Below are 13,911 nucleotides of genomic sequence, written 5' to 3' on the forward strand. Positions count from 1 at the left end.
TACTTAACACTATAAGAAATACACAGATACCTGGGCTTAGGGTCCAACGCCTAATATATATATATTATGAATGATATACTTGCAAAAGAATTAATACAAATACAAATCATACACTACAATATAACATAGACTACCTAACCAGATAACTACACCGGAAATATAATACAATTACTATTTAAGAGAAAATAAGAGAGAAAGAGGAGAAGAGAGAGAGAGAGAGAGAAATTGGCCCACAATAACAAGAAGATCAATATAGTTGCGGAGAAACACTTACGCACAAGGGGAAACGATCGCATGCGCCTCGATATCCAGCTCCCGATTATCAGCAATGAGAACCGTTGAAGAGAGTGAACTGGATATGGTCGGCCTGCCTATTTATGCCCCACACACAATACAATCCAATGGTCCCTACAATCTCATTGTTCATTGGACACAGGAATTCGGCTTCGCATTATAACAAAAGGTCATAGGTTGATTCATACAGGTGGGCTGTGACTGCTTCCAACTGTTCAGGTGGGTGGGATACTGGGTTTCCCGCCGCATGACTAAATAAGAACAAATAATAGTAAATGGACATAAACTTCTTATGTCCATAACTATTCGCACGAGCGATTAATCCGCTCCAAACCAACACCGGAATATTGCTATTTAAATACTCTTCCGATGGGTACCAAACACCACTGTATGACCCCTGTTAGACCCTTCGTACAATACAAAGAGGGATCTCTCTGTTCAGGAACATGCTATGTTAACTAAACTTTCAGAATCTATCAAAGGGACCATGATCTACAAAATACATTATATAGTGAAAATATGTAATGATTGAGTCGCACGCTACGATCACATAAACTCTACCGTAAATACGCATACCGTGCGCCTGCGGGTGCCCGCGACTGTGAGTATGCGCACGTACGGGAGAGCGTACGCATGCGCAGCACGGACCTGTGTGAGGTGCAAATATGGTAGTGTGCATAGAGATATTTTTCTGACTTTGACACGCTGTGTGTATATGTATATATGCGCCTAATTATGTGCCCCCCCCCTCTTCTTTAAAACCCTCTTTCATGGTATAAGCAGGGGAGAGTCTGGGGAGCTTCCTCTCAGCTGTGCTGTGGAGAAAATGGCGCTGGTGAGTGCTGAGGGAGAAGCCCCGCCCCCTCGGCGGCGGGCTTCTGTCCCGCTCAAATACATAAAAAATTGGCGGGGGCTTATATATATATATATATATATAGTGGCCAGCTGTATACATATATACTTTTGCCAAAGAGAGGTTCATATGCTGCCCAGGGTGCCCCCCCCCCCTGCGCCCTGCACCCTTACAGTGACTGCCGTGTGTGAGGTGTATGGGAGCAATGGCGCACAGCTTTACTGCTGTGCGTTACCTCAGTGAAGATCTGAAGTCTTCTGCCGCCTCTGAAGTCTTCTGCCGCCTCTGAAGTCTTCTTTCTTCTCATACTCACCCGGCTTCTATCTTCCGGCTCTGTGAGGAGGACGGCGGTGCGGCTCCGGGATGAACTCCAGGGTGAGACCTGTGTTCCGACTCCCTCTGGAGCTAATGGTGTCCAGTAGCCTAAGAAGCAGAGCCTCGAAACTCACAGAAGTAGGTCTGCTTCTCTCTCCTCAGTCCCTCGATGCAGGGAGTCTGTTGCCAGCAGGCTCCCTGAAAATAAAAAACCTAACAAAATACTTTCTGACAGGAAACTCAGGAGAGCTCCCTGTAGTGCACCCATCTCCTCTGGGCACAGTATCAAACTGAGGTCTGGAGGAGGGGCATAGAGGGAGGAGCCAGTGCACACCCATACCTAAAGTCTTTCTTAAAGTGCCCATGTCTCCTGCGGAGCCCGTCTATCCCCATGGTCCTTACGGAGTCCCCAGCATCCTCTAGGATGTAAGAGAAAGTGGATTTCTCTCCAAGTTGAGCCCTAGATTGATATATAGGGGACAAACTGCATTCTGAATTTCTGCTATAGGTGGCCACAGATCTACCAATGATGAATAGAGATGTAGGGGGTTATTACTGAGCGTCAGTAGCAGTTTTGTGAGAATAGCAAAAACTGCTACAGATAAAATCCCATGCTGGCTGCTGGGGGCCGCCCAGCACAGGGCAAGGCTGCCCAGCATGTGTAGCGCCACCCAGCGATACGATCACTATTCAATTGCAATCACAATGCAGAAAGTGGCAAACAGAGGTCGACCAATGTATATGCATCAAGGCTGCGTATACAGGCGCACCGCTGCCATGTTTCCCGCCACAGGAAATGCAGGCGACGTCATCCAGTTGCCCTAAAAAAATGGCCATAACACGCCTTCGTTTCCTGCACCACTCCCTCCAAACGCTGCACCGCCGCTCTGACCGCTCGCCGTCTGTCAATCACATTGCAATTGTATCCTTCCAGTATGCCATCGCATTGCGACTGCCCACGCATGTGCAGACGACCGATACACGGTCGTTTGTGATATTATCAACAGAGCATCAAGGTCTGAATAGCCCCCTTAGGGGTACATTTACTAGGCAGTGATAAGAGCAGAGAAGTGAGCCAGTGGAGAAGTGCCCATTGCAACCAATCAGCACTGACGTAACATTTAGAATTTGCATACTATAAATGTATACAGAGCAGCTGATTGGTTGCCATGGGCAACTTCTCTACTGGCTCACTTCTCCACTTTTATCACCGCTTAGTACATGTCCCCCTTAGTCTTGTACAGTACAATTGTACTAACCCTTTAGTATTGAGGTGCTTTAAATTTTCATTTCACACTTGCGACCTGCCAGCCTGAACTCTTATAACCATGTTGCTTAGCAACCTCGGAAAGCAGCTTTCAAAATAATCTATAATATCACATACATTACACAAAGGCTCTATACACATAATAACTGTATTCTACTAAAGAAAGGGTTCATTTGAAAATAACTCACATGGGAAAGCTGAAGTTTTATTTGTAATTAAGTCTAATAACCGCTGACAAATATGACACAGAGGCATTAATTTCAGTCATGGCTATCTATAATAAATCTTGACTTTTCTCTAAAACGACTGACTCTTATAATAGACTGTAAAAGACATCCGGTGACATTTTATTCTTATAGAAGAGCATAGCAGTATTAAAGGTTATATGACTTACCCCCGTCATTTAGACTGGAACAACTAGGAGTACAGCAGTGTCATTGGAAGAAGAAGAACACTGGCCTGAAATGTTATAATATTATGTTACAAGAAATTCCATTCTCTCTCTTTTTTTTTTCTCTTGCTATAATAAATAGTTTAAACATAAGACATATATATTTGAAAGAAATAAGAATGCCATTAAGGAGGACTTGAAGATTGCGAGCCAGTTGCGATTACAGACGTATGTACAGTATGGAGAACTGAATTGAATGGTATTGTGGTGCATTCCTGGGCCGTGACAGGCAGGTGTACTAGTGCACGCGTAGAGATGGTCTGTCTTATGCGTGTTATGGAGTGTCCCAGGCATGAACACAGATGCTCATAGGAGGCTATATTCTTATAGAGAGATCGCATCTGCCATAGCGCTGGCGCAGAGTTTCAGGTCCGGATTAAGGTCCACATGGCCTGGGGATAAAAACGATCAAGGGCCTATTGTGAGAAGTTGAGGAGGTGTGGCTAATGTTGTGTCGGTGTAATCAGTTACATATAAGCGTGTACAACTACATTCCCTACTCTGTTAGCCCCAATGTCTCCCAAAATATGTCAAAGTAGAAAAACAGCATCACTTTGGGAGGAAATTAAAAATACAGTATGTAACCCTCCCTTACTTCCAAGGAATATAAGTTACCTAATAACTAATTGTGCCTCCACCCAGACCAATTGTTTAATAAGGCTTGCCTGGGTAAGCCTCCCTCAATCCCTGTGTTTAAGTACACTCCCCTATTCAACCCCACACCACTAATATTTTACCTGTTCTCTCTTCCAGGATTCATGGATCGGACTCCAACTCACAAACACAGATGGTAAGTATAATATTAAGTTTAATATCTTATAACGACATATTGCTATTATGCATTAATAACTTTTGCTGGTTAATAAAGGAATATCATATTAATACTACATCTCCCCCAACTACCTATACATGAATTGCTCGCATGCAATACAAAAAATTACCTTCTTAAAGCAACACCCTGAGGTGTTAGAGTGACCCGGGTACTCTTACTGCAATGGTTAGTGCACTATAGGGCCCATAATATTTTAGGAAAAAACAACTATATTCATACATGACATATTACACTATTCATCAAACATCACATCCCTTCTTTTCCTTAACCAATGGAATATTATGTAATAGATAGTCCTGTCTATATTTTGCAACAATCGCCCCTTGGTATGCTGCTACATGAGTGTCTCTCCTTCTGAATTCACAAAGTATCTTTTAGCTTAACTGTAACAAATCCTATGAATGGATTTTTCTCCTGCTCTGTTATCTCCCTGCTTTGAAGTAACTGAAGCTATTTTATTATATAAAGAATTCCTTGGAAATGCTGTAGATCCAACTTAGTACTGTAATATTTCCTCAAAAGAAAGCTGTAGTTTATTGTATTCCACAATATGTAAGTCTCCTCTAATCCTGCCGGATTTAATCCTGGGCTGTCCTTTAGACGAATATCTTGTTTAATGAATATTACATGTATGGCGCTAGATGCGTTCACTGTTCCTGTGTTATTTCAAGTTCCTCAATTTAGTGGTGGAACAATATAGTATACTTTAACTGTCAGCTTCTTCTCTTCTCTCTCTTATTTATTCGAAGTGCAGTCTAATTATGGATCAATAAAGTATTTAGGCAGATGCCACAAGATATTGACTTGGCTCTTTACTTTTAGTAGTCTCTATTCTTATTAGCTACTTCCAATTTATGACAGTGTTGTGATGGTTGTAATATCTTTAATTCAACTGCACTGTTCTATTCAAATATATCTGCACATCATCTATGTAGCAGTTATGAATAAATATTCAGTGTGGCCCAAATTAAATCATTATATCTCTTCGCTGCATGTAGTATATGAATATTGAGGGGAAAAAATATATGAAAGTACTTGTGTGGCTCCTGTCACAGTTAACTTTATCCCCATTTATTGTATATCCTGACGGTATTTTTCCTGCACTATGTAAGTCTTCTCTATCCTCAAACTATTCCATGAAGCATAGCCATTTGATGGTTATTTCAGCTATTGCTCAGGGTATCAACAGTCTAAACTGTGAAGCTAAGTGTATTCCAACAGCTGTAATGTTAAATGCAGGGTAGAAGACAGGTTTCACTTACAGTCTCTCATGACTTGTCTGCATCTCCGTAGACTGCTTCCCCGACTTCTTGTACTGCCAGCCCATCAAGTCCCTCCTCTATCGTTTACTGGAGCTCCAGCATCTGAACTCCGCCTCTGCTGGGAAGAAGTGGCTATCGCTGGCGTCAGTGTTGCTAGGACACCGACCACTTCTTCCGCTGTCACTGGCCGCCGGAGCCTCCCGTCACACTGCCCTCCGCCGCCGCTTGACCGGGGCAATGCGGGGATCTGCACTTCAGCGGCGCCTCAGCACCACTGCACCGCCACTACCTCTTCGCCCGGCACCCGGAGATCACAGCCAGGTACCCGTCTTTTCCGGCCGCTGCTGCGCTCCGCTCTCCGCCGCCTGGACTGCCTTGTTCCGGCCACAACGCCTGAGCTCCGGCGGCCACCGTGTCTACAGCCCTCCAACAGCGCCCCGAGCTCAGACGTGCGCACTCACAAGGGGATCAGCATACCACCCGTGCCGCTGACAGAGAGCGCTTTTTATATTCTCCCCTGTCAGCGGCACGCGGCCCCTTCAGCCTCTCGTGACCCCCCCTTTTTCCCGCTCTGCCCGCGTGAGTCCTGACTCTATGAGCGCGGGGACACTCTGGAAGCTTCCCCAGCTTCTTCCACAGTGCCCTGTGTAGCGTATATTTAACCCCTTCAGAGCCACTATAAAGCGTCTATCCGTCTCTACTATGTGCAGCAGTTCCTACCTCTCTATAGTAACACTATTTTATACATTTCTTCACATAAATTAATTTATATACACATATAGGTATATTACACCACATATATATCATTATAATATATATACACCTATACATTGTTCACACTATATATACATATGGTTACACTCTCCCCCTGGTGATCTAAACAAAGGCATTTGAGTTAGGTCACCACAAATATACACAATATTAGTTCATTTAGTAACTTTTTGTATAATTTTCAAAGTAGGGCCAGGTAAGTATAGCATTAGGATGTATTATCCTGGGTATAATGCTAGGGATTCCTAATTCATTATAAGTAAGCATAGATGGGGGTTGACATGTTCTTCTTGGTCTATTTATAGGTTCTTGCTCTATGCTTACATCACTACAGGGGGAATAATGATCAAATCCCTCTACTGGACCACTACTCTCCTTATCTTGATCAGCACTGACATACTCCACAGGATCTATACAAGAGATTGTGTGGTCAATCTCTGGAAAAGACTCAAGGGGCCCCATGATGTCTATTGTATCAGTCACTTCTCTACTTTCAACATATGGATCCTTATAATAACAGCCCTGACCTTCATCTTCTCCCTCATAACCACCATCATGGTTAAATCCTAATGAGTCAGTTAACTTATTTGATGTCTCCTTCCCAAATAGTACTACCTCATCTTTACTTTCAACATCTTCTAGGCGTACCTCTCTACCTATAGGAAGTAGATTTTGTCTATGATGGGTCAAAACTGCACCCTGTCCATTTTCAAGCTGTATTCTATACACAGGAAGATCTTTAAACTTCTCTATCACTACATAGGGGTCCTCTCTCCATCGATTTGAGATCTTAAATTTCTTTGGCATCCCTAATCGTCTTAATAACACTCGGTCCCCAGGCGACAGAACCTGATCCCGCACTTTTCTATCATAGCGAACCTTGTTTCTTTCTCCCAACCTATCAGCAGTTCGTTCAGCTAGAACATAGGCATCTCCCAATTCTCTTCTCAGTCTTGCTACATACTTTAAATGAGAAACACAAGGGTCATTGCCTGCATTAGTTCCCATACATACATCTATTGGGAGCTTAGCCTCCCTCCCAAACATTAAATAGTAAGGGGAGAATCCAGTGGCCTCATTTCGGGTGCAATTGTACGCATGTATTAGACGGTCGATATGCCTTTTCCAATGCTGTTTGTTTAAGGGATTCAGAGTCCCTAACATGTCTAATAAGGTTCTATTGAACCTCTCGGGTTGCGGATCACCTTGAGGGTGATATGGAGTAGTCCTAGATTTTGTGATCCCACAGCTCAAACACATTTCTTTTATTAGTCGACTTTCGAAATCTCTCCCTTGGTCCGTATGCAACCTGTTCGGCAAACCATAATGGATAAAAAACTTATCCCACAAGGTATTTGCTACAGTGGTGGCCTTTTGATTTGGCGTAACGTACGCCTGAGCATAACGAGTGAAGTGGTCTGTTACAATTAATACATTACACTTCTTTCCTTCTTCTACTTCCAGAGAGAGGAAGTCCATACAAATTAAGTCCATGGGCCCTTTACTTTTAAATGTCACTAAAGGAGCTACTCTAGATGGTAATGTTTTCCGTAATACACAGTTTCCACAATTTTGGCAGTATTCTTTTATTTCTTTCCCCATACCTGGCCAGTAAAATCTATCAGCTATAAGATTTAATGTTTTTTCTAATCCTAGATGACCGTGCTTGTCATGCAAGGCATGCATTACTAAAGTACGGTGTTTCTTGGGCAATACTAGCTGAAATCTTTTCCGCCCATTCACTTGTCTAGTACTGCGGTATAATATTCCTGCTTTCATAATCAAATTACATTTTTGTTTTTTCAACAATTTGACTTCTAATAAAGATTCAGGAGCAATCACTGACTTTCTTCTGCTGGGAATTAGGTGTCGTATGCTGGGGTCCTGTTGTTGCTCTTGCCGAATTTGATAGTGTTTCAGTTTAGGCAAATCGTCAAGCTCTACATGACTAATCCAGCAATATGATGGAGGCAGTGCGGTTGACTTCATTCCCAAAGCGCTAACTTGTTCACTTCCAGCTGATACTTTCAAACTCATTTTATGACACATTCCTTTGATTTCTCCCGCTGGTATCTCTATCCACTCTTCTTCTGTATTTTCCGTCTGCTGGTTTGGAATTCTGGAAAGGGAGTCGGCGTCAATATTGCTCACACCTGGCCTGTATTTCAGTGTGAAATCATATAGCGCCAGGGCAGCCAACCACCGGTGACCCGTGGCGTCCAGTTTTGCCGTTGTTTGAACATAGGTCAGAGGATTATTATCTGTTTGTACTTCGAATGTTACTCCATATAGATAATCATGGAATTTATCTATTACACTCCATTTCAAAGCCAAGAACTCTAATTTGTGAGCGGGGTACCGTTTTTCGCTACTAGTTAGGCCTCGACTTATGAATGAAACAGGTTTCAATCCATCGGAATGTTTTTGATACAGAACACCCCCCAATCCTTCTAAAGAGGCATCAATATGAAGGACATAGGACAACCCAGGATCTACATAGGCCAATACAGGAGCATTAGTCAGTTTTTGTTTTAACAAATTAAAGGCCATTTCACAGTTGGTAGTCCATCTTTCTCCAAACGGATCATTTACTTTATGCAAAGGACCTCCTTCACCCGATCGTTCTCGTCTCTTCTTCTTATTTGACGTTGGATATCCTCTGGTCAAATCGGTTAATGGCCTAGCTATACTGGAATAATTCGGGACAAACCTGCGGTAGTACCCGCAAAAGCCTAGGAAAGACCTTAGTTCTTTTAACTTTGCTGGTCTAGGCCAATTCCTAACGGCCTCCACTTTTTCTGGATCAGTGGAAACCCCACTTCTGCTTACAATGTGCCCTAAGTATTTGACCGTGGATTGACAAAGATGACATTTTTCCAGTGATAATTTCAAGCCCCCTTCCATCAATCTATCCAGAACTTTAAGAAGTCGTTTATTGTGTTCCTCCAGGGTGGCTCCAAAAACAATTATATCGTCTAGATATACAATGACTTCCCTATAGTTCATATCCCCCACAGTCCTTTCCATTGTTCTTTGAAAGGTAGCTGGGGCTCCTTTTACTCCTTGGGGCATGTTTAGAAATTCAAAGAAACCTAGCGGGCATATAAATGCAGTTTTTTCACGGTCTTCCGGCTTCATGGGGATTTGGTAATACCCATTCCTTAAATCTAACACAGAAAACCAAGCGCTCCCTTGGAGACAGTCCAAAGCTTCATCTATCCTTGGTACTGTATACTGGTCTGTAACAGTTCTGTGGTTCAATGTGCGGTAGTCTACACACATTCTTATTTTTCCACTCTTTTTTCGCGCAATCACTATGGGGGAAGCGTAAGGACTTCTAGACTCGATTATAACTTGATTCTCAAGTAGTCCTTTAAGATGTTGCCTTACGTCTTCAAAGTCTGCAGGAGCTATCCTGCGGGAACGTTCCCGGAAAGGAGTCTCATCCATTAATCTAATACTGTGTTCCACCCCATTAGCTGTCCCCAGATCCCATTCTCCCATAGAGAATACCTGTTTCTTAGATTCCAGCTCCTTAATTAAAGCAGATTTTTCCTCCAAAGAAATGTCACTCCCTCGGAAACATATATCAAATTTATTTTCTAAAACAATTATACTCTCAGCGGATTTAATGCAACCAGTCCGTGCAGAAGACAGTTCCTTGTCTCCTTCGTACCATTCAGCCAGTAAAGGGTATATCCGGGTGTTAGTCCCTATAATTACAGGTGGCTCATCCCTCCCTTCAGGAACTTCTGGACATATCAATGCAATAAGTGATATCTGCATCCCTTCCTCTTCTCTTACCCTGTTGTTGATTTCAAGAGTAACTTGTACATACCCTAAATAAGGGTACTTTTCAACACTCAGACCCCATATCACTAGTCCGCTTAAGGGCTGGATGGTTACATCAGGAATGTTCTCATGGTACCAATTTTCAAAGATGATAGAAACTTGGGATCCACTATCCACCAAAATCTTGCAGTGGCGTCCATTTATATTTGCATTCAAAAGGGGAGCAGGTCCCAGCAATCCTTCTGGTAGACTTCCACTCCTCCAGGAATTCCCCATAGCACAGTGACTAACCTCTAGGGGGCCTGTGAGGGGCCCACAGACCGCCCCCGTCCGTTTCCCGACCCCGAACTTTCCGTATTCTGGTTACCACCTAAAGCATTGTCAGTATTTCGATTCCAATTTCTATTTAAGTTGCATTCAAAAGCCCGATGTCCAGTTCTCCCACATCTAAAACATCCTCTATTAAAGTTGTTACTCCCTCTACCTAATCCTCTTACGGGGCTACTGTCGGATATTTGTGGAGAAGTATTCACAGCCTGTGTTGCAATGAATTTGTCAATTTTCTTACTTTGTTCGTCCATCAACTTTAATATCTTCTCTTCAAATGCATTGCTTTCTACTACCGGTTGTATTACCTTGACCTTCTTTACCGTTTTCTCTCTCATTTCTATTAATACCTCTTCTTGTTTGACTTCTTTTAATAGTTCATTAAAGGTAGGAAAGGGTTCTTTAACTCCTGAACATCTTAATTTCTGAGCTACTGGGTCGGTGGTCAAAGCACCCCGCAGTAACTGTTTCATCCGACTTCTGTCCACATCATCCCTTACTATACCTCCTTTATCCACTATCTTATATAAGAGCTTGTCTAACCTGATCAAGAATGCACTCAGCTTTTCCGTGGGTTCCTGAAACGTGTGGTGTAACCTAGAGGTGAGATCTCCCACGTCTTCAAGGGTGCCATATGCATAATCTAACGCCTCAAAGAATGTATCTAAAGTAGCATTAGGATTACTACGTCTAGCAGCTTGTATAATTCCCATAGCCGGCCCTCTCAAACTTTCTACTACCCTCTGTCTCTTGATTTTATCTGGGCACTGCCATTCTTCTACTTGCTGTACCGCCGCTTCTTTCCAGGCCTCATATGTCTCCTCTCCTGTTGGTACAGGTAAAATCCCAGAAAAAATCCGTAACCGCCTATAACTCCCTTCATAATGCCACCTTTCTAACTGAGTGACCACTCTATCCATTATGATCTCAAACTGTCCACCTGTGGCATTTGCACCAGTATCCTGAGCGTCACCCCCTTCACCACCAATATTCCTCTCACCTCTATTAGGGTTGTCTAGAGAGGGCACTGATATATGTGCACTAGTAGCTTCTTCTTCATCCCCCCATATGTTAGGCCACATCACATTCCACCTCCTACCCGTCTCTTCATTTGCTACCACTATCAATGGTATTACATCAGTCTCCAACTCATTTTCTGTTTCTATCAGTACTGCTATTACTCTTCCCAATCCTCCCATCCATTTATCTACAACCCTTGGCCTAATTATTCCATATAACCTGGCTAACCTTTCCACTATCTCTTCATCAGAGAATTCCGAAAAATTCCCTCCCACACTTAAACATTTCTTGGGATCTTTTTTTCTCCTTTGACACCAAGCACTAATATCTTCCCCAGTAAACTTTTCCATTGTTTTATCCTGAATATATTCGTCTCGGCTAAGTGCCTCCAAATGTAACCCTCCCTTACTTCCAAGGAATATAAGTTACCTAATAACTAATTGTGCCTCCACCCAGACCAATTGTTTAATAAGGCTTGCCTGGGTAAGCCTCCCTCAATCCCTGTGTTTAAGTACACTCCCCTATTCAACCCCACACCACTAATATTTTACCTGTTCTCTCTTCCAGGATTCATGGATCGGACTCCAACTCACAAACACAGATGGTAAGTATAATATTAAGTTTAATATCTTATAACGACATATTGCTATTATGCATTAATAACTTTTGCTGGTTAATAAAGGAATATCATATTAATACTACATCTCCCCCAACTACCTATACATGAATTGCTCGCATGCAATACAAAAAATTACCTTCTTAAAGCAACACCCTGAGGTGTTAGAGTGACCCGGGTACTCTTACTGCAATGGTTAGTGCACTATAGGGCCCATAATATTTTAGGAAAAAACAACTATATTCATACATGACATATTACACTATTCATCAAACATCACATCCCTTCTTTTCCTTAACCAATGGAATATTATGTAATAGATAGTCCTGTCTATATTTTGCAACAATCGCCCCTTGGTATGCTGCTACATGAGTGTCTCTCCTTCTGAATTCACAAAGTATCTTTTAGCTTAACTGTAACAAATCCTATGAATGGATTTTTCTCCTGCTCTGTTATCTCCCTGCTTTGAAGTAACTGAAGCTATTTTATTATATAAAGAATTCCTTGGAAATGCTGTAGATCCAACTTAGTACTGTAATATTTCCTCAAAAGAAAGCTGTAGTTTATTGTATTCCACAATATGTAAGTCTCCTCTAATCCTGCCGGATTTAATCCTGGGCTGTCCTTTAGACGAATATCTTGTTTAATGAATATTACATGTATGGCGCTAGATGCGTTCACTGTTCCTGTGTTATTTCAAGTTCCTCAATTTAGTGGTGGAACAATATAGTATACTTTAACTGTCAGCTTCTTCTCTTCTCTCTCTTATTTATTCGAAGTGCAGTCTAATTATGGATCAATAAAGTATTTAGGCAGATGCCACAAGATATTGACTTGGCTCTTTACTTTTAGTAGTCTCTATTCTTATTAGCTACTTCCAATTTATGACAGTGTTGTGATGGTTGTAATATCTTTAATTCAACTGCACTGTTCTATTCAAATATATCTGCACATCATCTATGTAGCAGTTATGAATAAATATTCAGTGTGGCCCAAATTAAATCATTATATCTCTTCGCTGCATGTAGTATATGAATATTGAGGGGAAAAAATATATGAAAGTACTTGTGTGGCTCCTGTCACAGTTAACTTTATCCCCATTTATTGTATATCCTGACGGTATTTTTCCTGCACTATGTAAGTCTTCTCTATCCTCAAACTATTCCATGAAGCATAGCCATTTGATGGTTATTGCAGCTATTGCTCAGGGTATCAACAGTCTAAACTGTGAAGCTAAGTGTATTCCAACAGCTGTAATGTTAAATGCAGGGTAGAAGACAGGTGTCACTTACAGTCTCTCATGACTTGTCTGCATCTCCGTAGACTGCTTCCCCGACTTCTTGTACTGCCAGCCCATCAAGTCCCTCCTCTATCGTTTACTGGAGCTCCAGCATCTGAACTCCGCCTCTGCTGGGAAGAAGTGGCTATCGCTGGCGTCAGTGTTGCTAGGACACCGACCACTTCTTCCGCTGTCACTGGCCGCCGGAGCCTCCCGTCACACTGCCCTCCGCCGCCGCTTGACCGGGGCAATGCGGGGATCTGCACTTCAGCGGCGCCTCAGCACCACTGCACCGCCACTACCTCTTCGCCCGGCACCCGGAGATCACAGCCAGGTACCCGTCTTTTCCGGCCGCTGCTGCGCTCCGCTCTCCGCCGCCTGGACTGCCTTGTTCCGGCCACAACGCCTGAGCTCCGGCGGCCGCCGTGTCTACAGCCCTCCAACAGCGCCCCGAGCTCAGACGTGCGCACTCACAAGGGGATCAGCATACCACCCGTGCCGCTGACAGAGAGCGCTTTTTATATTCTCCCCTGTCAGCGGCACGCGGCCCCTTCAGCCTCTCGTGACCCCCCCTTTTTCCCGCTCTGCCCGCGTGAGTCCTGACTCTATGAGCGCGGGGACACTCTGGAAGCTTCCCCAGCTTCTTCCACAGTGCCCTGTGTAGCGTATATTTAACCCCTTCAGAGCCACTATAAAGCGTCTATCCGTCTCTACTATGTGCAGCAGTTCCTACCTCTCTATAGTAACACTATTTTATACATTTCTTCACATAAATTAATTTATATACACATATAGGTATATTACACCACATATATATCATTATAATATATAT

General features: G+C 42.9%; 1 long non-coding RNA gene across 1 annotated transcript in view; it reads right to left on the minus strand.

Annotated features, from left to right (window-relative positions):
* The window catches only part of LOC135002931 (uncharacterized), an 86,413-nt gene that overhangs the window by 20,693 nt on the left and 51,809 nt on the right, over positions 1–13,911 (minus strand). Inside the window, exon 2 of the long non-coding RNA XR_010204036.1 lies at positions 3,124–3,188. This is a non-coding gene — a long non-coding RNA (uncharacterized LOC135002931). The remainder of the gene's footprint in view (positions 1–3,123; positions 3,189–13,911) is intronic.

Source organism: Pseudophryne corroboree, chromosome 2, assembly GCF_028390025.1.
Source record: "Pseudophryne corroboree isolate aPseCor3 chromosome 2, aPseCor3.hap2, whole genome shotgun sequence".
Classification (NCBI taxonomy): domain Eukaryota; kingdom Metazoa; phylum Chordata; class Amphibia; order Anura; family Myobatrachidae; genus Pseudophryne; species Pseudophryne corroboree.